We start from the raw sequence: 23,232 nt of genomic DNA, 5'->3' as shown, positions 1-23,232 counted from the left end.
ATCCATATAAATAGTTCAATTTATCTAGTACATATGAACAAAACATATACCGTAAACATCCCAAGAAGATTCCTAAAACATTTGTGATAAATGCATGAAAATGTGTTAGCTTATAGAGATTCAATTAGGTGAAATATATAAGTACACAATTATAATCATGAGACATTATCTCCAATAGTGGAACATTAAGTCACTTCTTTCTTCTCTAAAGAATGTTTTTCTCTCCTATGCCAAGTAGAGAAGCCAAGGCTAGCTCTCCAAAGCTTAAGCATCCAAAATTCCCTTGCTTGAGTTATGATTTTCCTTTTATAACAAGAGGAATGACCTTTCATATCCTCATGACTCTTGGATTACCCCCATGAATCTTGGACTTCTAGAGTGTCCTTTGGACTTCTAAACAATTATTGAACTTCTAAAAGACTTTTGGACTTCTATACAATATTTATCCATATATGACTATGTGGCTCTTCATGTTCCACATATGACTCTTGGACTTCCACTTATTAATCTTTTACAATGATTATAATACTACATAATAACCTCCACATCATCATATGATGAGACTTGATAGGTCACTATCTTTGATGACTGGGACTGATAGTGAATGAACATGGAATTTCTCTAGTGGTGACACAGATACCACTCTATCTTTGCTCTTTTTTTATCTTCTTAATACTTATCATGGTGCTTTCACACTCTAAGGGGTCTTCAATCTTAGATTATTTGGGTGCTTCGATCATCAAGTTTCAAGTGTGTTCTTGGTTTTTTCATGCTTCCTTTGTTTATCCTCGTTACCCGATCTTCCTTGTGTGTGATTTCTATGAGGTCCTGTTAGTTACCTATACCAATAGGTTTCATATTTCATGATTGGCAAAGAAAGTTCCAAATATGCTCTGCTTTGATGATGCAAAGATCCCATATTTCCAAGAGAAGACAATGTGTGTATATAGCTTGATGTTGTCCCAATTTTGATGGATGGTCCAACAGCCTAATCTGGATCATGTCATGTTTCAATTTTCTGTTGTAGAATAGAGGAAGAAGTCTGTCCAAACTGTTTAATCTTGGCAGACCAGTAGCTAGGTAGAGAAATAAGGTTCCCAACTGCTTAATCTGGGACCTTGGAAGCAATAAGGGTAGCACTAGATAGAAAATCAAAAGGAAAAAGCCAAGGGAAAGAAAAGGTATATGAGGGTCTGCAAGTCTAAGTGCACCCTCCAGGAAGTAACAAAAAATGCTAGGAAATAGATGGGTAAGCAGATGGGGTTGCAAAAATATAATTCCTTTCAATGGAGGGTTTGATAACCTGTTCACAAAGGCAAATCAGTAGATGGAGAAGCTCCTCTTCTACATCATGTGCAGCAAAGCAAAGGAGCATGTCTAACTTCCCATTTTCCCCTTTCACATTCATTTACTAACATCCCTTAATCAGCTAAGATTCATGGAAGAATTTGAGGTTTTATACTGGTTCTTATGCCTTTAAAAGACACATTTCCTGTGTAAAAATCTTTTCATTTTGATCTACTCTTAAAGCTAAGTGGTTTTCAAATGAACTTAGTGATTTCACTCCTCATTCACTTTTTCATCCATATTAACCCTTAACTTTATTATCTAAATCCCCTATGTCACCCTTTCCCTACTATTATAACACTATGGTGTATAAATCCCAGCATTGTATAAATATCGTCCCTCTTTATCACTATAGCTAAATAAGTTAGTCTTGGGGGACTTTAGTCCAACAGGGACTATGGTCAACCCTGTAATGGGATTGCTCCAACCTCTGGTTGGAGTGATAACCTCCTCCTAAGCCCTCACCTTCCCTCTGCTCAAAAATGCCATAGAAAACCCCCTTCCCCCTGCTAAACCCACTCTTAACCTCCTTTTCCTAATAAAAAACCCTTGAAAAACCCAAAAATCCCGAAAAAACCCACCAAAACCCTTTTATCCTAAGTTCCGCGCATATAAATTAAATTGAATATTTTAATATGGGCGGGACCCAACCCAGAAAGCTGCGCGACCGTCGGCATTACCCGCCAGCCGTCCGATCTCCGTCGCCCAGATCTAACGGTGGGCAGTCGATTTCACTCCCCGACCTACCTCCCTTTAACGCCCGGGGAAAGGCGGTATTGGGCGCCGTACCCGGGACGCGTGGCAGGCGGCGGGGTTGTTCGGAGCCCCCCTCCCCGATACCGCCTTTGCCCAAAGGTGGTGCGGGGAAACCGCTTACCACCATCCCCGTTACCACCTCCCCCTTACGTCATACATACGTCATCATGACGTAGCACCGTCCCCCCGCCCCCGCGCCGTGTGGCCCTCCACGTAGCCCTGCCACCTTATCCGCCTGCCACCATGTCAGTCCACTTTGGCCGCCAGCTCAGCACCCACGTCACCTCCGTACCCGGGCCCGCCATGACGTCATGCTGACGTCATCAGCGGAAAGGCGCCAATTACTCAATTTTTCCGAATTTGTCGTTAAAAGTCGCGGTTTGGGCCATTTTATATCATTTTCGAGCGAAAAAGACATAGCCGTTGCCGCTGGTTCACTGCCAAATCGCCTCCGGACCTCCAAATTCAAACTTGCGGCCGTGCCAACTCATCAATCCAGCTACATTCAGCCTCACAGTTCGGCCTGCAGGCTTTCTGAGCGATTTTATACAGGTATTCACCATAATTCCCCCATTTCGCCCATGCATACCATTTCTCTGCAAATTCACCATTAAAACACCTGTCAAGTTCCACAATTAATCATTGTCTGCTAGTTAAATGAGAGCTAAAGAAACCTGCATTACCACAGCACTATAATTCGACATTGAAACAGTCAAATTCGCGGACCAAAATTGGAAATTTGTCCCCCAGGTGCCCAGCATTGTTCCCTTTTGCCGGGTATAAACCAGCTGCAGTTTCTTACCAGAGTAAACCTCACATACCCTCTGCAATTTACCCCTAGCAATTCACAACCCCTGTGAATTTACCAAAAACTACAGAAACAAGCCTGCTTTTCCACTGTAAAAAAAAAAACATTTCAGACATTGTCTACAGTTGGCCTATCACTTAAGCTCTTAAGAACATTGCAAACCATTGCACTCACCTTATTCAAAATCAGATCATATAATGGCTGCCCCTGCACCCACAGCTCTTAGTGTTGCTCCTTTAAATCCACCCAATAAAGACCTGCAGTCCTTGCCTCTTGCTGACAAGGACTACCTTATTGAAGACTGTGTGGGAAACAGGGACTTTCTACAGACCTTCAGGCAGTTGAGAGAGGACTACCTGAATGGTCATGATACATATGGGATATGGGAGTCAAACCTGCCTTACTATTGTCTCCCATCTGTAAATGTCTTTCCTGAAATCATTCGCCTATGTGCTGAAAACTATGATGTGCAGCACAGAGCTATTAGCACTCCATTTGGGAGGATCCTCTTCTACATTAATCCTGAATCCATCAACAAAATGCTACATTTTGATCAGACAGAGCTGCTAATCCCATTCTCCATGAACTATCTGCTGGACACTGGTGCCAAGATGACCAGTGAGGAGATTCAAAAGGTCACCATGACATTCATGAGACCTGAGTGCCAGCCTGCAGGGCCACCTCCTTATTTAGATGTCTACTTCACTGAAGTAGGCTGATTACTCCTGGACATGATTTCTTATGTGCTGGGATACAGAACCAGCGAACATGTGGATGAGACAATGCTAGTATTACTAGCTGTTTATAGCCCAGGCCAACCCCCTGCCCGCAAATATAACTTTGCCAAGTTCATAGCTAACAAAATCCATGATCAGTTGGGTGCAGTGGATAGACAGGGGGTCTTCAAGTACTCGGCCTATATCTATCACCTTTTCATGTACTATCAGTCCGAGGCTTTTCCATGCTATATCAAAAAGCTGGATTATAGAGGGGAAAGAAGATCTGTGATCTTCTGGACCTCTGTCTATCACAAAGTCACAAAGTCACCCTATTCCTATTGTGAATTTGTTGACCAATTTGTATATCCAGTCTCTTGCCTATTGATGAGGTCCCCTCCTCCCAGAATATCAAATGAAATACAGAAAGCTCTGCAGCTTTCCAAAAAATACAAAATAGGTGATTGGTACCTATATGAGGATCATACAGTCATCAGGGTCTATGGCTGTGAGCTCTGTCCATACAGGCTCCCAAAGTATGTGCCTATGAGGTTATTTGCCTTGGAGTATTACAGGCAGCTGATTCAATCCGACCTCACCCATTTCCATAGCGCCAAAAAGAAGGCCCACCTCAAGTTCAAACACCAGTTGGGCCCCTTCATCATGAATCAGAAAGAAGGATGGGAAGATGTTGACCTCATCCTCAAGGACAAATATAAACTGTCATATAGTTTTCGGTGGGTCCCTTATGACCCTGAGGGATTCATTACTGCCAGAAGAAACAAGTACAGGCTTCTAGGTTATAGGCATTGTCAATACCCACACATTGAAAGATATGCCAACCAGCAAGAATGGCAGCAGGGTACTCTAGTTGAAAAGCTAACTGAAGAAGAGACAATGCTAAAGAATATAAAGGAGCTTGAAAAAACTATTGACCTAGACTCTGTGCAGCAGGTACCTTTCAAACGGCCTTATTCAGCAGGAGAAGGGACCTCGGCCTCAAGGACTGCACCAGTCACACAGGCACCTTCCACAGCAGCACCAGCTGCAGACAAAGGCAAAGGGATAATGGGTGCAGAAGAAGAAACAGTGAAAGAAAAGCCTGCCCCTTCAAATGAGCAGCAGCAAGAGCCCCAACAAGGGCAGCAAACAGAACAGCAACAAGAGCAGACTGCCCCTCAACAAACGGAGCTACCAGCAGCTCCAGTAATGCAAACTCCACCTCCACAGACTGAGCCATTGACTGCTCCAAGTTTGCAGACCCCAGCACATGAGGAAAGGGGTATGAAAAGAGATAGAGAAGAGTCCACCCCTATTAGTGGATCCTCCCAACAACCAGGAGCCAAAAGGCAAAGGCTAGACTCCCCAGAGGTAGAAGACATCACTGAAGAATTCCTTGACAGCTCAAGGAAAAACAGGGAGGGCAGCCAGCACACAGGGACAAGCTCCTTTCAGCAGGAGCAAGGATTGCAACTTGGTTTGGAGGTGTCGTCCTCCTCCCAGCAGAGCAAGAAGCCTAAGAGCACTAAGGCTTCTTTCAAACAAATAAAGGCTCAGAATGATCTGCTGAGGGATGAGGTCTACAAGCAATTTATAGATGCAACACCAGCCCAACAAGAAAGGCTAATGTCTGTGTATGACATTAAATAGGAAAAAATAATCCTCAGTCACTTTAAGCCTACAATACCGTAGCCTAAGTCAGCTGCAGATTTTGTGAAGATAAGGGTGGAGGTCATGGCCAAAGACATCCATCCCATGGACCAAATCGAACTCCACAAGCAAGCTGGAGAGATGGTTTATGCAACCTTGGTGGAGAGGGCAACCATGGCCCATGAGCTAAAAGAGTCCCTGAAAAACACCAACACACAGTTGGATTTTGAGAGAATGTCCTCCTTGGCCAAAGACAATAGAATAAAGTCTCTTGAGGACATCATCATTGATCTAGGACATGATCCTAGTGATCCAAAGGGTGTAAAGGCCCTTCTGAAGAAGAAAGAGGATGAACTGAATGCATTAAAGAAGAGGTTGAAGCTGCTGACCACAGAGCACCCTCAAACCGCAGAGCTTCAAAAGGAAAAACAGGTTGATGACCAACTAGACCTCATAATGCAGCTAAACCAGAGGATCCTGGATTTGGAGAAAGAGCTGGAAGGAGCATTACAAGATAAACAGGGAGAGTCCACATCCCAAGCTCCTCCAACTACTTCAACAACAGCAACAACTACAGGGGCAGCAGTGGCCCCCTCAACAGAAGCAGCAGGAACAACAATAGCTCCAGATGCCAGCGCAAGTGTAGAAGAATTGACTAAGGCCATCAAGGAAATGGAGCTCCAGGCAAATGAAATAAAGAAGGCCAAGGAAAAATTGGCAGAACTGGATGCCAAATATGACAAATCAAAAGTAACTGTAGTAGAGCATGGCAGAGAAATAAAGGCCCTAAAAGACAAGATAAAGGCCTTAGAGAAGGAGCTGAATCTAGAGACTGCCATGGCTGACATAAAGAGGATTTTATGGGCCAAAATTGGCCAATCCATCAGTCAACAATGGAGGTCAATCAAAACGATACATGAACAGATGGACTTAATGGGCCAAGCACAAGCAGAAATCCATAAGGCCAAGACAACACTGGGAGACAAGCCAGAACAGGCCAACAGGATGATAGACTTCCTGAACAGGCAAGAAAAGGAGGAACTGGCAGCCATAGGCATTGCCAACAGAACCGAGGCTGTCCTCACTGCTAAGAAGGTACTAACTCTCAGGAACTATGTACAAACTGTGGAGAGGAAGTGCTATGAGATACAAGCTGAGGTGGAGGAATATAAAGTTAAGATGGAAGTGCTGCAAGCAAAGGGACTGCCCAGCCTCCTAAGCGGTGCAGGAAGACTGATCTCTCGAGATCAATTTGCCAATAGAATGGCAACCTCTATTGAAAATCAAATTATTGCATCTGGCAGTACATCTGAGCAAACAGGGCCCCCCACAGGACAGAGCTTGTATGATAAACTTGAAGGCCTGTTCTTCATTGAAAATGAGGTAAATCATCTGTTTGAAACTCCTCCTAACTTTTATACGTATACAGAGGCCGATGAGACCTTGATAAAAATTCGGAGACATCAAATGCCTAAGGAGGATTGGTGGCAAGCGATGCTTCAGATTTTGCCACGGTAGCCTCAGTTGTTCGGCCACTGCCAGCTCCAGGTCACTACAAAACAAACAGCATGACAAAGTCAGTAATAAAGGCAGCTGAAAGGGTGACTCAGCACAAGGACAATGACAGCTAGCCTAAAGGATAAGAAAATACGCATAATTGGACAGCTTAGCCTCAGCCGACTTCGACACCCACCAAGTCATCAATTTCTGACTATTTTTGACAGCTAAAGCAATAAAAAGTTACTGCAGCTTTTACTTTCTCAGCTACCAACCTCCAGGAGTTGGCATAACATTTATGAGCCATTAACTCCTTTTCTTGATATTTTTACATGTAAATTTTGCATAAATACTCCCCTTAGTAACGCATAAGGGGTTGGTGATTTTTGACTCTAAGGAAAATCTATTGTATACTTTCAGTTTATCTAATACAAAGGGCTGGACCAGCTCAGTGATTTCCTGAAATATTTGATGTCTGGATGATGCTAGGTGTGCTGATGCAGAATTCCGGTGCTGTCTGATGAAATAACAAGTTTTCCTCAATCTCTGTTTCTTGTCTTCTTATGTTTATCAAACCATACTCATGTTGCACTAAGCTAGCAGTGAAGAAAAAGAATAGTACAGGATTTGTTTTATTACACCTTGTGCTCAATTTTTACTGCTGTGAATGTTTGTCTTCAGGATTAACGATGTGCATGAATTCTTAAATGCTCATGTGTCTATTAATTCTATGTGTGTGAATGATACCTAGAAATTCTTCATTGCTTCTAGATTAATATTCTCACCGTCTTTTCTTTAGCAGTTTACTATGAGATTCTTAATTGCCTTGCATAAACTGGATACACCCCACTTAATAACTATTATGAACGTTTTTCCTCAGACACAAATCTGGCTCTGCAACATCACTGCGGTATCATATAGCATATCAGACAAACTAAAGGACCACTGACTCCATGCCCAATGGACTAGGACATGCTAGTGAGAACATATACATGTTGACTAAAGTCATCACCAAACACATTCCAAAAACAAAAGCCTGAATATCATAGCTAGCCTAAAATACTATCAAAACAGAGCTAAACCTTAAAGAGAGAGCCCTCTCTGATTACAGCTTGGCTAGAAGCTGCAATCCAAAGACTGGTTAGTGGTTACCCCGGCCGTATTCCCTTGGGAGTCATAGGGAACAACCTGGGTGTTAACATAAATGGCGACTCCACTGGGGACCTGAGCATACTGTTTTTCAACTGTTGTCTGCCAAGACAGTGGTTTTAAAAGCCTGAGCAGTCCCTTAAAAAACAATCCTAAAATATCCTAAAAATACCAAAAAGAAGTTCAGAAGCTGGCTCCTAAAAAGGAAATCAGGTACACTAGGTCAAATCCTGACCCTAATCCCCCAGCTACTTTTGAAAACCCCAATACAATCCCCAAAATCAACAGGAGGAAACAAAGGCAGGGAGATCCTACTGATTTGAGCCCTGAGACAGCTAACCCCGAACCAGTTCCAACTCCAATCAAGGTTCTATTTCGATCTACTCTTGATTCCCCCAGTTCACCATCTACCTCTCAAATTCCTCTTATCACACCTCCATCCTCTGCACATATCCCCTTGACCAACACTTTGGTTTCCACTGTTCCCATCACCCCTGTAGTACAGGTCATTCATCCTATCCCAGTTGTCCCAATCAATCCTATAAATCCTGTAAACATGGCTAATAGATATGCACCCCTGCAGTTTCCTGCTAATGCTACAGCTCTGCCTCATGAGTACCAATCCAAGATAACATATTTTGACTCCACTGGCCCTTTTTCAGCAATTCAGCATGCCAAGAGGATGCAAGATCACTTTGAGAATTATGAAATAGATGATGATAGTGTGAGAATGAGAATCTTTGTTCAGAGCTTGACAGGGGATGTAAGGACTTGGTTTAGATCCCTGGCTGCAAATTCCATCACAACTCCTGATGAGCTTTATCAAGCCTTTACTAACAGATGGGAGAAGAAGAAATATCCCTTGCACATACTTGGTGAATATGATACAATCAAAAGAGGTCCCCAAGAGACTGTCTTGGAGTATTGTGCAAGATTCAACAATGTATATAATGCAATACCACAAAATTTAAGACCTCCTCCTGATTTGGCCTTGTACAAATTCCCTGATGGTTTTGACCCTGATATGGCATATCAGTTAAAGGAAAGAGCCCCTGAAACTCTTGAAGATGCCCAGAAGGTTGCTGTCACAGTAGAGGCTAACCTAATTGCCAAGAGAAACCGGGCAAGGTTGGAAAAGAGAACTACCTTCAAAGATGAACCCTCAGCCTTTGATCAAAAATTGGATGCAATACTCACTGGTATGAAGAGGTTGGGAGATAGAGTAGAATCAGTGGAGAGAAAATCATCATGGGAAGCACCACCTAACAACCCTAACAGGAATCCAAATTTTAGGAGAAATCAAAACCCAAACGTTGGCAAGACCGGTTCTGACCCAGACATAAGACCTCCTTTCCAGGAAAACTATACTGAGGCATCCACCTCAGATGAACAAACAGATGATACCCACATCAACCTGATGGGCCTGAATGATGAGAAGCAAGTCTTTCTAAGTCAAGAAGATCATGAGGATGAGGACATTCAACAATTCCAAACTAGGTCAGGTGAGTCATTTGACTTTAAACAAGGCTATGACACAGTTGTTTATGAAGTTCATAAACAATACAAGCTAAGGAGTGGAACTATAAATGTAACATAGCCTGAAAAAACAAAGGATAGTCAGCAGCCTAAGAAAGCCATTATCACAAAACCAAGTGACAAAACTGGTCCAATTACAGATGAGGTAATCGTTGAGGAAATAGCTGAAACTTTTTCCTCAAAACAGCAACCAGCAGATCCCTCACCTTTGCAGCCCAATCTAAGTAACACCTCTCAAGAAATGAGTAAGAAGGACAAGCGTCCAGATCAAGAAAAGAAACAAGAGGAGGACTTGGTAAACAAGGAAAAGGCAGCCACCCACAACACCAAGATCCAATCTGATAGACCCTTTGACTTAGAAACTGAAATTGGAAAATTGAAGGTAGCTGTTCCCCTTTCAGAACTGGCCAAACATGACATTTATAGGCAGCAAATCAAGAAGTCCCTTCAGCTAACTCGTAATAAAGATAATGTGAATGTGTTAGATGACACCCCAGAATTGCTTTTCGGTCCAGAAGTTGATGGAAAAGCAGATGTTGCAGGTATCTTACCATTTTATGTTAGTTTACATGTTCATGATAAGATATTACATAATGCAATGTTTGATTCAGGTGCCTCTCACAACTTGATGCCCAAATCAGTCATGGAAAGATTGAATCTAGACATAACAAGGCCATATAAGGACCTATTCTCATTTGGCTCCAGCCAAGTTAAGTGTTTAGGTCTCATAAAAGATCTTTGTGTCTCACTTGTCCAATATCCCAATAAGACAATCCTGATGGATGTTGTAGTTGCTGATATCCCACCCAAATATGGGATGCTGTTATCGAGGTCATGGGGGGCTAAACTCCAAGGTTCTTTGCAGTTAGACATGTCATACGCCACTATCTCTGTCTTTGGGCAACCAAAAAGACTATACAAAGAAACACTTATGAAATACATGGTCAGCAGTGAAGAAAAACCCCAAAATTTCCCCATATATGTTGTTCACTCTAATATAGATTCATACATTCTTTTCAATGATAATACAGGTCTTACAAACAATGATGAAACTAAGGCACTTAAACAAGAGCAGGACATCAATCAACCAAATGTTACCCCAGAAATAATGGTTGATCAATCATCAAACAAAGCTGATGCTCTAGAAGTCAAATTGATCCAATCAAGAGATGAGACAGTCCTAAAAGACAAACCAGATGACAAACCAGAACTTCGACTTACAATTCCAGCTCATGAAGAGGTCACCAACTCTTCCCTAGAACAAAATATCCTGTGGTTCCTTGAATTTGATGGGTCAGTAAACAAATTAGGGGCAGGAGCTGGAGTTTGGATACATAATAAAAAAAACAGTCATGCAGAAGGCAGAGCCTATAGACTAAATTTCAAATGCACTAATAACATGGCAGAATATGAAGCTCTCTTACTAGGCCTTAAACTAGTAAAGTCCTTACAAGCCATAAAGGTCTCAATTATGGGAGATTCAGATTTAGTCATCCAACAAGTAAAGGGAAATTTTGTCACTAATGACAAAAGATTGAGGTCTTATAGGACTGTTGTTGCTGAAATACTAAACTCCTTCACTGAATTTCAGATTACCAAAATTCCTAGAACCCATAATCTGCATGCCCATAGCTTGGCCACATTTGCAAGTACCTGCAAGCTACCTTTTGAGCCCCACCATTGCTTCACAGCTGAGGTAAAACACAGACCTTCTGTCCCAAACAATGTCAAGGACTGGCAAGTATTTGAAGATGATGTACAAATAAATAATTTCTTGACCTTGCAACAAGAATTTGTAGGACTAAATATTGACACTGATAGAGCAAGTCAATCACAAATACTTGAAAGAGCAAGTCAATCACAAATACCTAATCAACTGAATCATAAGCCAATATCACCCAAAACAGCCAACCAAATCCTACATCCAACAATTTTCAACAAAGAAAATATACTACAAATTCAACAAATTGGTTGTGAAGAAATGGCTGATGCTGAGGTTGAAGTTATACAATTGAAAGATAACTTTATTCCAACAGGCCTAGCTCCGCTAGAGGATATTTTTGATTCAAATGATGTCCCTAGAAAACCAAAAATGCAGCCCCTTAACTCTGCCATTGAAGAATGCAACATTGGAACCATTGAAAAGCCCAAGATAATAAAACTGTTTGCATCCCTACCTCCTGATCAGAAGCCCAAATACATTGACCTTTTCAAAGAGTTCCAAGATGTATTTGCATGGAGTTATGAGGACTTAAAATCCTATGACACTTCTGTCATTCAACACACAATCCCTCTCAAGCCAAATCAAAAGCCATTTAAACAAAAATTGAGAAGGATAAACCCCATGCTCCTCCCTGCAATTGAAAAAGAGGTACAAAAAATGTTTAAAGCTGGTATCATAGCACCAATCAGGTTTTCTGATTGGATCTCCAATTTGGTGCCTACAAGAAAGAAGACTGGTGAAATAAGACTTTGTGTTGATCTTAGAAACTTAAACCAAGTATCCCTCAAAGATAACTATCCCCTACCTAAGATGGATCACATTCTCCAAAGAGTGGTAGGAGCATCAAGGATCTCATTACTTGATGGATTCTCAGGCTTTAATCAAATCCTAGTGCACCCTGATGATCAAGACAAAACTGCATTCACAACCCCATGGGGAACTTTTAAATATGTGAAAATGCCCTTTGGATTGAAAAATGCAGGGGCAACATTTCAAAGGGCAATGGACATTGCTTTTGCCAAAGAGATTCATGACTTCCTTGTCATTTACTTAGATGACCTTACACCTTTCTCAAAATCAGACCTAGAACACTTGAAGCACTTAAGGCAGATCTTCCTAACATGCAGGAAATATGGAATTTCCTTGAATCCAAAGAAGTCCCTGTTTGGTATGGAAGAAGGAAAGCTCTTAGGGCATATCATTTCAAAGGATGGCATCAGAATTGACCCAGATAGGATACAAGCTATCCTGCAAATGCCCCACCCTAGAAACATTAAAGAATTGCAAGCCTTCTTAGGGAAGATTAATTTCTTAAGAAGGTTTATCCCAAACTTAGCAGAACTGATCAGATTACTAAACAACATGCTAAAAAAGGATTCAAAGGTGAAATGGACAGTGGAAGCAAATCAAGCCTTTGAAGGTATAAAATTGGCCCTTACCCAAACCCCAGTCTTAACAAATCCTCAATTTGATAGAGAGTTTATCATTTTCTCTTTTGCCTCTCAGCATACTATTGCTGCAGTTTTATTGCAGAAAGATAACCAAGGAAATGAGAAACCCATTGCTTTCTTTAGTAGAGCTCTGAGAGATGCACCTCTGAAATATCAGATCATGGAGAAACAAGCTTATGCTTTGGTGAAGGCCATTAAAGACTTTAGGATTTACATCCTTTATTCTCATGTTATAGCTTATGTGCCAAGTCCCATTGTAAAAGACATACTCACCCAAGAAAATTTAGAAGGAAAAAGAGGAAAATGGATTGCCAACATTTTGGAATTTGACATTGAAATAAAACCTACTAAACTGATAAAAGGGCAAGGTTTGGCCAAACTAATGACAGAAGCAAATTTCCAAGCCTTAGACATAAACCAGCTGGACAATGAAATGGAGCTGGCGACTCCAAAGATCAATGTAGCCTTCGAACAATCCCCTTGGTATTCTGATATATGTTATGTATTACAAAACCTGTGTGCTCCACCAGGATTGTCCAGAACTAAGTGTAGGTTCCTAAAAATGAAAGCTTCTAAATTCTGTGTTATGGATGGCAATTTGCTTTGGAAAAACCATGAGGGTATACTGTTAAACTGCTTGATTGAAGATGAGACTAACAATATCACCAAAGAATTTCATGTAGGTGACTGTGGTGGACACTTGTATTGGAAGTCCACTGTGGATAAGATACTGAGGGCTATTATTATTGGCCCACCATTTTCTCTGATGTCAAGAAATTCACCACCTCATGTCACAAATGTCAAGTGTTTGAGGGAAAGAGAAAGTTACTGCCACTGCCTTTGAGGCCTATTGCAACTGAGAGACCTTTTCAACAATGGGGCTTGGATTTCATTGGGGAAATTCATTCCTCATCTTCAGGCCAACATAGATGGATTCTGACAGCTACAGACTATTTTACTAAATGGATTGAAGCTGTTCCATGCAGACAAGCAAATGATTCCACTATCATTCAGTTCCTTGAGACCAATATTCTTTCTAGATTTGGCTGTTCTGATAAAATAATAACAGACAATGCTGCTGCTTTCAGATCTAAGAAGATGGTGAATTTCTGCCACAAGTTTCACATTACCTTGGGCCATTCAACTGCATACTATCCTCAAGGAAATGGCCTTGCTGAATCATCAAATAAAAGCCTGGTAAACATCATAAAGAAGGTATTGGAGGAAAATAAAAAGAATTGGCACAAGAAGCTTGTGAATGCCTTATGGGCAGATAGACTAACAACCAAGAGATCAATTGGGGTCAGCCCATATGAGTTAGTCTATGGACTAGAGGCCAAATTCCCTTCATCACTAGGGGTTCCTGTTATGAAACTACTGCAAGAAAGTCAAGCTGAACCAAATGACATGCAAAGAAGGATAAATCAAATAATATGTTTGCAGCAAACTAGAGAACAAGTTTACAGCAGAGTGCAAGTGTTACAAGAAAAGTTAAAAAAAGCTTTTGATAGAAGGACCAAGGCAGAAGATTTCAAAGTTGGTGACAAAGTCCTTAAGTGGGATTCCAGAAGGGAAGATAAAGGAAAACATGGAAAGTTTGATTCCCTTTGGAAAGGACCATTTGCTGTTCAAGTAGTCCAAGGAAACAATACTTATTTCCTTAAAGGCCTTAAAGAAACTGACCTGGATGAAGGTCCTGTGAATGGCAGGATGTTGAAGCACTATTTTGACTACCATCCATAAGTGCAGCCTGAGTTTCCCTTGTACATAATCACATGTATATATTACTTTCTGTTAAAATGTAAAAATGCAGTTTCTCAAGTTTTATTGGTTCTTAGCAAAAGGCTCATGAGTTCAGAAATTTACTAAGATGGGAAGAGCACAATTTTCGGCTTTCATAGAGGAAAAATTCAAGTTTTGCTAAAAGCAGTTAAGGGCCAAGGCATTCTGACCTGCTGTTCTTGGTATTTCAAATGGAAAAACCATCCCCATGTGGAGCCACTGTTAGTTACCTATACCAATAGGTTTCATATTTCATGATTGGCAAAGAAAGTTCCAAATATGCTCTGCTTTGATGATGCAAAGATCCCATATTTCCAAGAGAAGACAATGTGTGTATATAGCTTGATGTTGTCCCAATTTTGATGGATGGTCCAACAGCCTAATCTGGATCATGTCATGTTTCAATTTTTGTTGTAGAATAGAGGAAGAAGTCTGTCCAAACTGTTTAATCTTGGCAGACCAGTAGCTAGGTAGAGAAATAAGGTTCCCAACTGCTTAATCTGGGACCTTGGAAGCATAAGGGTAGCACTAGATAGAAAATCAAAAGGAAAAAGCCAAGGGAAAGAAAAGGTATATGAGGGTCTGCAAGTCTAAGTGCACCCTCCAGGAAGTAACAAAAAATGCTAGGAAATAGATGGGTAAGCAGATGGGGTTGCAGAAATATAATTCCTTTCAATGGAGGGTTTGATAACCTGTTCACAAAGGCAAATCAGTAGATGGAGAAGCTCCTCTTCTACATCATGTGCAGCAAAGCAAAGGAGCATGTCTAACTTCCCATTTTCCCCTTTCACATTCATTTACTAACATCCCTTAATCAGCTAAGATTCATGGAAGAATTTGAGGTTTTATGCTGGTTCTTATGCCTTTAAAAGCCACATTTCCTGTGTAAAAATCTTTTCATTTTGATCTACTCTTAAAGCTAAGTGGTTTTCAAATGAACTTAGTGATTTCACTCCTCATTCACTTTTCCATCCATATTAACCCTTAACTTTATTATCTAAATCCCCTATGTCACCCTTTACCTACTATTATAACACTATGGTGTATAAATCCCAGCATTGTATAAATATCTTCCCTCTTTAGCACTATAGCTAAATAAGTTAGTCTTGGGGGACTTTAGTCCAACAGGGACTATGGTCAACCCTGTAATGGGATTGCTCCAACCTCTGGTTGGAGTGATAACCTACTCCTAAGCCCTCACCTTCCCTCTGCTAAAAAATGCCATAGAAAACCCCCTTCCCCCTGCTAAACCCACTATTAACCTCCTTTTCCTAATAAAAAACACTTGAAAAACCCAAAAATCCCGAAAAAACCCACCAAAACCCTTTTATCCTAAGTTCCGCGCATATAAATTAAATTGAATATTTTAATATGGGCGGGACCCAACCCAGAAAGCTACGCGACCGTCGGCATTACCCGCCAGCCGTCCGATCTCCGCCGCCCAGATCTAACGGTGGGCGGTCGATTTCACTCCCCGACCTGCCTCCCTTTAACGCCCGGGGAAAGGCGGTATTGGGCGCCGTACCCGGGACACGTGGCAGGCGGCGGGGTTGTTCGGAGCCCCCCTCCCCGATACCGCCTTTGCCCAAAGGTGGTGCAGGGAAACCGCTTACCACCATCCCCGTTACCACCTCCCCCTTACGTCATACATACATCATCATGACGTAGCACCCTCCCCCCGCCCCCGCGCCGTGTGGCCCTCCACGTAGCCCTGCCACCGTGTCAATCCACTTTGGCCGCCAGCTCAGCGCCCACGTCACCTCCGTACCCGGGCCCGCCATGACGTCATGCTGACGTCATCAGCGGAAAGGCGCCAATTACTCAATTTTTCCGAATTTGTCGTTAAAAGTCGCGGTTTGGGCCGTTTTATGTCATTTTCGAGCGAAAAAGACATAGCCGTTGCCGCTGGTTCACTGCCAAATCGCCTCCGGACCTCCAAATTCAAACTTGCGGCCGTGCCAACTCATCAATCCAGCTACATTCAGCCTCACAGTTCAGCCTGCAGGCTTTCTGAGCGATTTTATACAGGTATTCACCATAATTCCCCCATTTCGCCCATGCATACCATTTCTCTGCAAATTCACCATTAAGACACCTGTCAAGTGCCACAATTAATCATTGTCTGCTAGTTAAATGAGAGCTAAAGAAACTGCATTACCACAACACTGTAATTCGACACTGAAACAGTCAAATTCGCGGACCAAAATTGGAAATTTGTCCCCCAGTTGCCCAGCATTGTTCCCTTTTGCTGGGTATAAACCAGCTGCAGTTTTTTACCAGAGTAAACCTCACATACCCTCTGCAATTTACCCCTAGCAATTCACAACCCCTATGAATTTACCAAAAACTGCAGAAACAAGCCTGCTTTTCCACTGTAAAAAAAAAAACATTTCAGACATTGTCTACAGTTGGCCTATCACTTAAGCTCTTAAGAACATTGCAAACCATTGCACTCACCTTATTCAAAATCAGATCATATAATGGCTGCCCCTGCACCCACAACTCTCATTGTTGCTCCTTTAAATCCACCCAATAAAGACCTGCAGTCCTTGCCTCTTGCTGACAAGGACTACCTTATTGAAGACTGTGTGGGAAACAGGGACTTTCTGCAGACCTTCAGGCAGTTGAGAGAGGACTACCTGAATGGTCATGATACATATGGGATATGGGAGTCAAACCTGCCTTACTATTGTCTCCCATCTGTAAATGTCTTTCCTGAAATCATTCGCCTATGTGCTGAAAACTATGATGTGCAGCACAGAGCTATTAGCACTCCATCTGGGAGGATCCTCTTCTACATTAATCCTGAATCCATCAACAAAATGCTACATTTTGATCAGACAGAGCTGCTAATCCCGTTCTCCATGAACTATCTACTGGACACTGGTACCAAGATGACCAGTGAGGAGATTCAAAAGGTCACCAGGACATTCATGAGACCTGAGTGCCAGCCTGCAGGGCCACCTCCTTATTTAGATGTCTACTTCACTGAAGTAGGCATATTACTCCTGGACATGATTGCTTATGTGCTGGGATACAGAACCAGCGAACATGTGGTGTTGTGGGGAAAAATGCCTATGCAGGACGATCCTATCCACCTAAGGTGTGATAGTACCTTAGCAACAAACGAATACAGCTACTTCGGTTTCTTCCTTTATGAAATATGTAAGAGAGGAGATTGGTAGACTTACCGTTATCTTCCGGTTGTCCCTCGATCTAAATCCTCTCCTCTTTGCGTGTCCACAGCTACTTACCTCCTCGCTTTTGCTTCCACAAGATCACAAGAGAACAGCTACCTGTGACAAGAGAACAGCTACTTGCAACAAGAGAAGGACACAATACAAAGGCAAATATACATATTCATAAATGATTCAGGATTAGAAGTAAATCAAATACACTAATGCAAATCATACAATAAACACCAGCATATAGGAAAGAACCAAGAAGCTTTATTGATTGATAAACAAGGTTCAGGAAGAGATACAACCCATAGGGTTCCAACCCAGCATCTCCTTCCCAGAAGAATGGAATTTCTTCTTCAGCCCCTTTCAAAGCATAAACACCCAATGATCCAACCACAAACCAACAACAATTCTTTGCATTCACAATATTCCAGCCTCCCTTGACCTCATGAGAGAGATCTATATATAGGAGTTTTGGAGAAAGGATGAGTCAGCTTGAGGCTGGTATGAAACTGACTAGTGTCCTCTCTCACTTCAGTTCTTGAGTCCACTTGGAGGTTCTTGCTTCCACTTGGAGATTTGGAACCTCTTACTCATCACGAGTCGAATTCCTTGATCCAAGTGTCATTTTGGAAGCTTCCTGGGCATTGACACCTTGAGAAATGAGTCTGCCACTTGTCCAGTTACGCTCAGCGCAGGTAGCCTTCTTTGCAGTTGACATTCAGCGCAGGTAGACAGTGGAGCAGTTGACATTCAGCGCAGATGCTCAGTGGAGCAGTTGACATGATCCAGAATTGCCTTGTTTTTGAGTGTTTTCAGGTGGAGAACTTTTGTGAACTGCTGTGGTTTGCTGGCCTTGTTCCTCTAGGGGTAGGAACAACATGTTTAGGGACTTCGGATCCCTTAATTATTGACATTTCATGCTCAGTGATGCAAGGCACAAAAATGTCTATAACAGTTGCCCCCTAAAGTATGAGACCGTTTATCGAGTGAAATGCTTTATCCAGGGGAGTCCGAAGTTCATCCATTTCCTGGGAGGAGACCTGTAATAAGATACAATAAAATACATTATGATTCATTCTTCTTTCATGATCTAGCTGAGGCGGGCATTCCCATGCTCAGCTTTATAAATACATTTTGGTACATAGAACAGACGATTGTCTGATGGTAGACTGATAGTTCTGGTGAAACTACCATCCTTTGAGTAGGATGATCATCTGCTGCAATGATGTACATGTCAAATGTCTTTATTTTCCTGAATATATATCGCAGCTCGGATGGATGAAACTAGATCCAGGGTCTTCTATACTCGTTCGATCTTCACTCTAAGTACAAGTCGATCCATGTGAGAATTGCGGTGAAGTCGAACATGGAATGGCATCGCTTGATTACCGGTCAATGATGTAAACTGTTAACAAGCGCGAGAGGAATCACCGATAATGATAATGACCCTCAAGGTACTGCAGTACAATTCACGTGGTGTGAATAAAGGACTTGGCGTCGAACACCACGCAAAATCTTCTGGTCGAAGGTCATTGATGTATACCTGTCGCCGGAAGTGAGAAACTTGCCATTGAGGCATGCAAGCTTCAAAGTACTGAAGGGGTTGTTCCTAGATCAACTTCTTGGATAATGAGCTGATGTCGACAAGAAGCGATCCATCAAAGGAGGGCCTTAATGAATCCCACATCAGTGACACGGAACGGAGCTAATGATTTTAGTGGAGGTGAAAACAATCTGTGACATATGATTCAGGGTGGCGGTCATGAATGGATGAAGGATAATGTATGGCAGTGGATGGGACCTGGTTGACTCTTTCTGAATGACTTCTCTTGAACATATGGCGACACTGATGCGATGGATCGGTAGCATTACCCCAGGTATGGATGGTTGGCAAGACCATGGTGATGTGACCGGTGAATGAAACAACCCAACCCGATGTGGTACGGAGGAAAAGTGTCATGTTCGAGAGCGACCTGCTACCATTAAAGACTTCTTGATTTTTTCCCAATTTTCCCCAGTCATTGCTGACCAGTACCTCTTTATTTTTGTCAAGCTTGAGGAGGATAACATATGCTTGTTCTATAACTTGCCCTTCGGGCAAGCCCATCGCTATGTTTTAACGAGCCTAGCGATAGTGAAACTCATTCTCGTCTAAAGACAAGTTTGTCGCTATTTAGTGATTTTAACGAGTCTAACGACAAGGAAAACTCGACCCTTTTCATTTTTAGAGAGTCTGAAAAGGTACATAAAGTTAACTCCACAATTCCTTTTTCGTCATCTAATCCCTTAAGTCCGAAAAAGTATAAAACAATACAGAAGGGATGAGTTTTCGATAGTTTTAACGAGCCGAACAAAACAAGCGCTCGATCTTTTTGTGCAATAATCCCTCAGGTCCAAAAAGATTAAAATCTAGAGGAGGGATAGCTCTTCCGGTCGTTTAACGAGCTGGAAGGCCAAAACTCGGCAATCTTTTCATATTTTACGAGTCAGTTGAAAAGAGCTTAAAGAAGACTCGTCTTCTGAGGAACGAGTGATGAACAGGGATAGCAGCTAATTCCAGGTACAGGTTGGAATTTTCCAATCACGGCAGTGTCACAAGGATGGCTAGGTGAAATCACTCTTCGCAGCTGTTCCTCAAAATGGGTAAACAATCATATGGAGGTAAACGATCGGCCAAATGAACGGTGGAGGTGACGGTGCACAAAACACGACCAAGGTCTTTTTATGGTTGATCAGGTTACATTCTTAATGGTTATTTACCGGGATGGGTTTATTTTTTAACGAGCTTGAATGCGCCGCTAAAACTGCTCAAGCTTATGTTTATTTTTTAACGAGCATGAACTATGCTGCTAAAACTGCTCGGATCTCGCTTTTCTATTTTTTAACGAGCATAAATTCCGCGGTAAAACTGCTCGATTATACCAGTCATATGATAAGATTGTCTCATGTGAGATCGCTATTTTTTAAGGAGTTTCATCTCACTACGCTTTACTCCATATCCTTTCTTTATGCAAGTTCGGAAACGGCTAACCCAAAAAACAGATAAATAACCGCTCTTTGCTTGCACTCCAAAAGGTTTGCATGCCCCCAGGTATAAAATACAATTTCAAGGTTGCCCCTCCTCCTTCTCACCTCTGCTTTTCTTTGGGTGTTCACAGCTACTTGTCGTCTTGCTAGTTCAGTTTCAACGGGTCTATACGAGGTCACAAGAGAGCAGCTACTTGTCTTCTCATTAGTCCGACTTTCAATAGATTCTTTGCAAGATCGCAAGAGAACAGCTACTTGCGACAAGAGAGCAACTACTTGCGACAAGAGAAGAACACTACTCAAAGACAAAACATTTGTGTTACTGAGGGAGGCTTACCTCTTTCTAGTTACCCAAAGATTGTCTCGTTAGACAAAACACTTCGTTGGCCTACCTTTTTCAGGTTACCTAAAGATTGTCTCGTTAAACAAAACACTTCCTCGGCAATGCCTACCGAAATAGACAAAGGTGGGCGACGGGTCCCGTCCTCCCACATAACTTTGACAAAAGAATCCTATTCTAGAACAACCCTCTTTCCTCTACGGACGGGGTACGGACTAGTCATATTCTCTCGCGGAAATCCTACCTTATACCCAAAATTCTCTGCCGAAGCAGACCAGGACGCATGCCCCCTGGGTTCCAGTCATATCCTCCCGGATTACTCGCGCTCATCAGGAGGACGGACCGTGGGTTGAGACACTTCTTGCGTGAATAGACCATTTAGGGATGGTATATGACTATTTGCGATGTGTGATCCGGGAAACAAAAGTTGGTCCACGAGTTTGACCATTCTTCCTCCATGCGGAAAACACATTACTCTAAAGAGTGAGGAGACTATTGCTCCCATGCAATATATATAGTCTCGTCCAAGGAGTAGGTTATAATCCAAGGGTCCTTGAACGACCATCACGTTCATTTCAACGGTCTTCCCTTTCAATGTTATCGGCACATTGGGGAGGATCCCTAAAGGGCGACTGGTTCCCTTATCAAAGCCTGATAGATTTCTCATTTCAGGCGAAAGCGCAGGCGAACCAAGCACTTTCCAAGCAATAGAGGAAAGGATACTCACAGATGCCCCTTCATCAATAACTGTACCAGCCATTACCATTCTGTATATTTGGACAATAATTCTGAATGGTATGCTAGCTGGCAAGCGGGGTCTGCCTAGTTGGTTCCAGTCAAAGGACACAACTAGGTTGCTTGGTGGTGGGACCGAGTAAACGGCCGGATAGCGCTCTGATGAACTTCCTTCCTGCGATAAAGGAATGGTGGCATTGCCCCCTTGATCATCAGAGTCAGTGCTGATGAAGAGAATCTGGACGGTGTTGTCTTGATTCTCCTCTGTGATGGTGTCATTCGAAGATAGAGCCTCTGAAGGCAAAACCGGGTCAACTGCCGTTTCAACCTTTAGACTTTCGTCAGGTATGGATTCAGACGGTTCATCTTCAATGATAGGTGCTTCGGCTGACCACCTGGGTGGGTCAACCAGATTCTCAACTAGCGAGGGACTTGGCAAGAGTTTTTGATATCCAGGAGGAAGATTTGCTCGTAGTATCGGGCGATCTTCCAGAACTCTTTTCGCCTCGTCTAAGAAGGGACAACGGTGGATGGCGTGATCGCCTTCACACAGTCTGCAGGGAAATTTAGCTTTCCCGCTCTGTCTTGGAGCTTCACTCCCACTAGTTGACGGTGAACAATCGACATGGCTATCAGAGGTCGATGCTACCGAATTGTGCAGACGGGGGGACCAGTCTCTCAGTATCCGGGGGATACATGGACAATCTCTATGGAAGTGGTCTCCCCTGCATATGACGCATGGCGATTTAGGCCTTACGAGTGCTGTGTGTGGATTTTTGTTATATGATGCTTGTTTGCCCCCAGTCGCCTTAGGCTCCTTCTGCTTCTTTTCTTTCTTCTTCTTCTCCTTCTTCTCCTTAGGAACCCGGTTCTTTGACCAACCAGTTCCGTCAAGCGAAGAGGAAGGAGGAGAGGAAGATGAAGTGGAAGGCTGGTGGGCAACTCTTGTCTGATCTAACTGTTGACTCGACTGTTCAGGAATGGTGGCATTCTGAACGACATTGGTTGAAAAGAGCCATACTGGTAGGCCAATTGTCAGTCCTGGAAGTGACAATGTGGCCATGTGGGGCGCACCAACATCTCCCCAAGAGGAGAAGGGACTAGTATTTCCACCAAGGGGAACTCCTTGTTTGGTGTGCTCCATCTTTTCAACCTAAAGATCAACGCGGGAATAAGGGTGATTGTTCCGTTTAAAATAAATTGTTAACGACGCTTTAGACACAACTTGCTTTTTCAGTTTTAAAGAGTCGAGAAAAAACTAAATATGACTCTAGTCTCCTTCGATGTTTTAACAAGCCCGAAGTGACAAATGCTCTGTTGGACTTTTTCTGTTATAGAGTCTGAAAAAGGCCAAAAGAAACTGCTCTGGAGATCTAGGCAGAGGGTGTGCCAAACTTTTCGCAAAACCACAAAATACGTTTTACGGTACAGGTGGTCAATCTTCGTGAATGTTGTGTTCACTGCATTGCGATCAGTAGGGCGGCCGACACAGCTTCCTAAGGATAAAGGATATATGCCTATAGGGGTCTC

Source organism: Pinus tabuliformis, chromosome 3_2 (genome assembly GCF_031772625.1).
Source record: "Pinus tabuliformis cultivar Carrire ecotype Pingquan chromosome 3_2, CPIR1, whole genome shotgun sequence".
NCBI lineage: Eukaryota > Viridiplantae > Streptophyta > Pinopsida > Pinales > Pinaceae > Pinus > Pinus tabuliformis.
The sequence above is the reverse complement of the archived record's forward strand: the minus strand, read 5'-3'. Positions refer to the sequence as shown.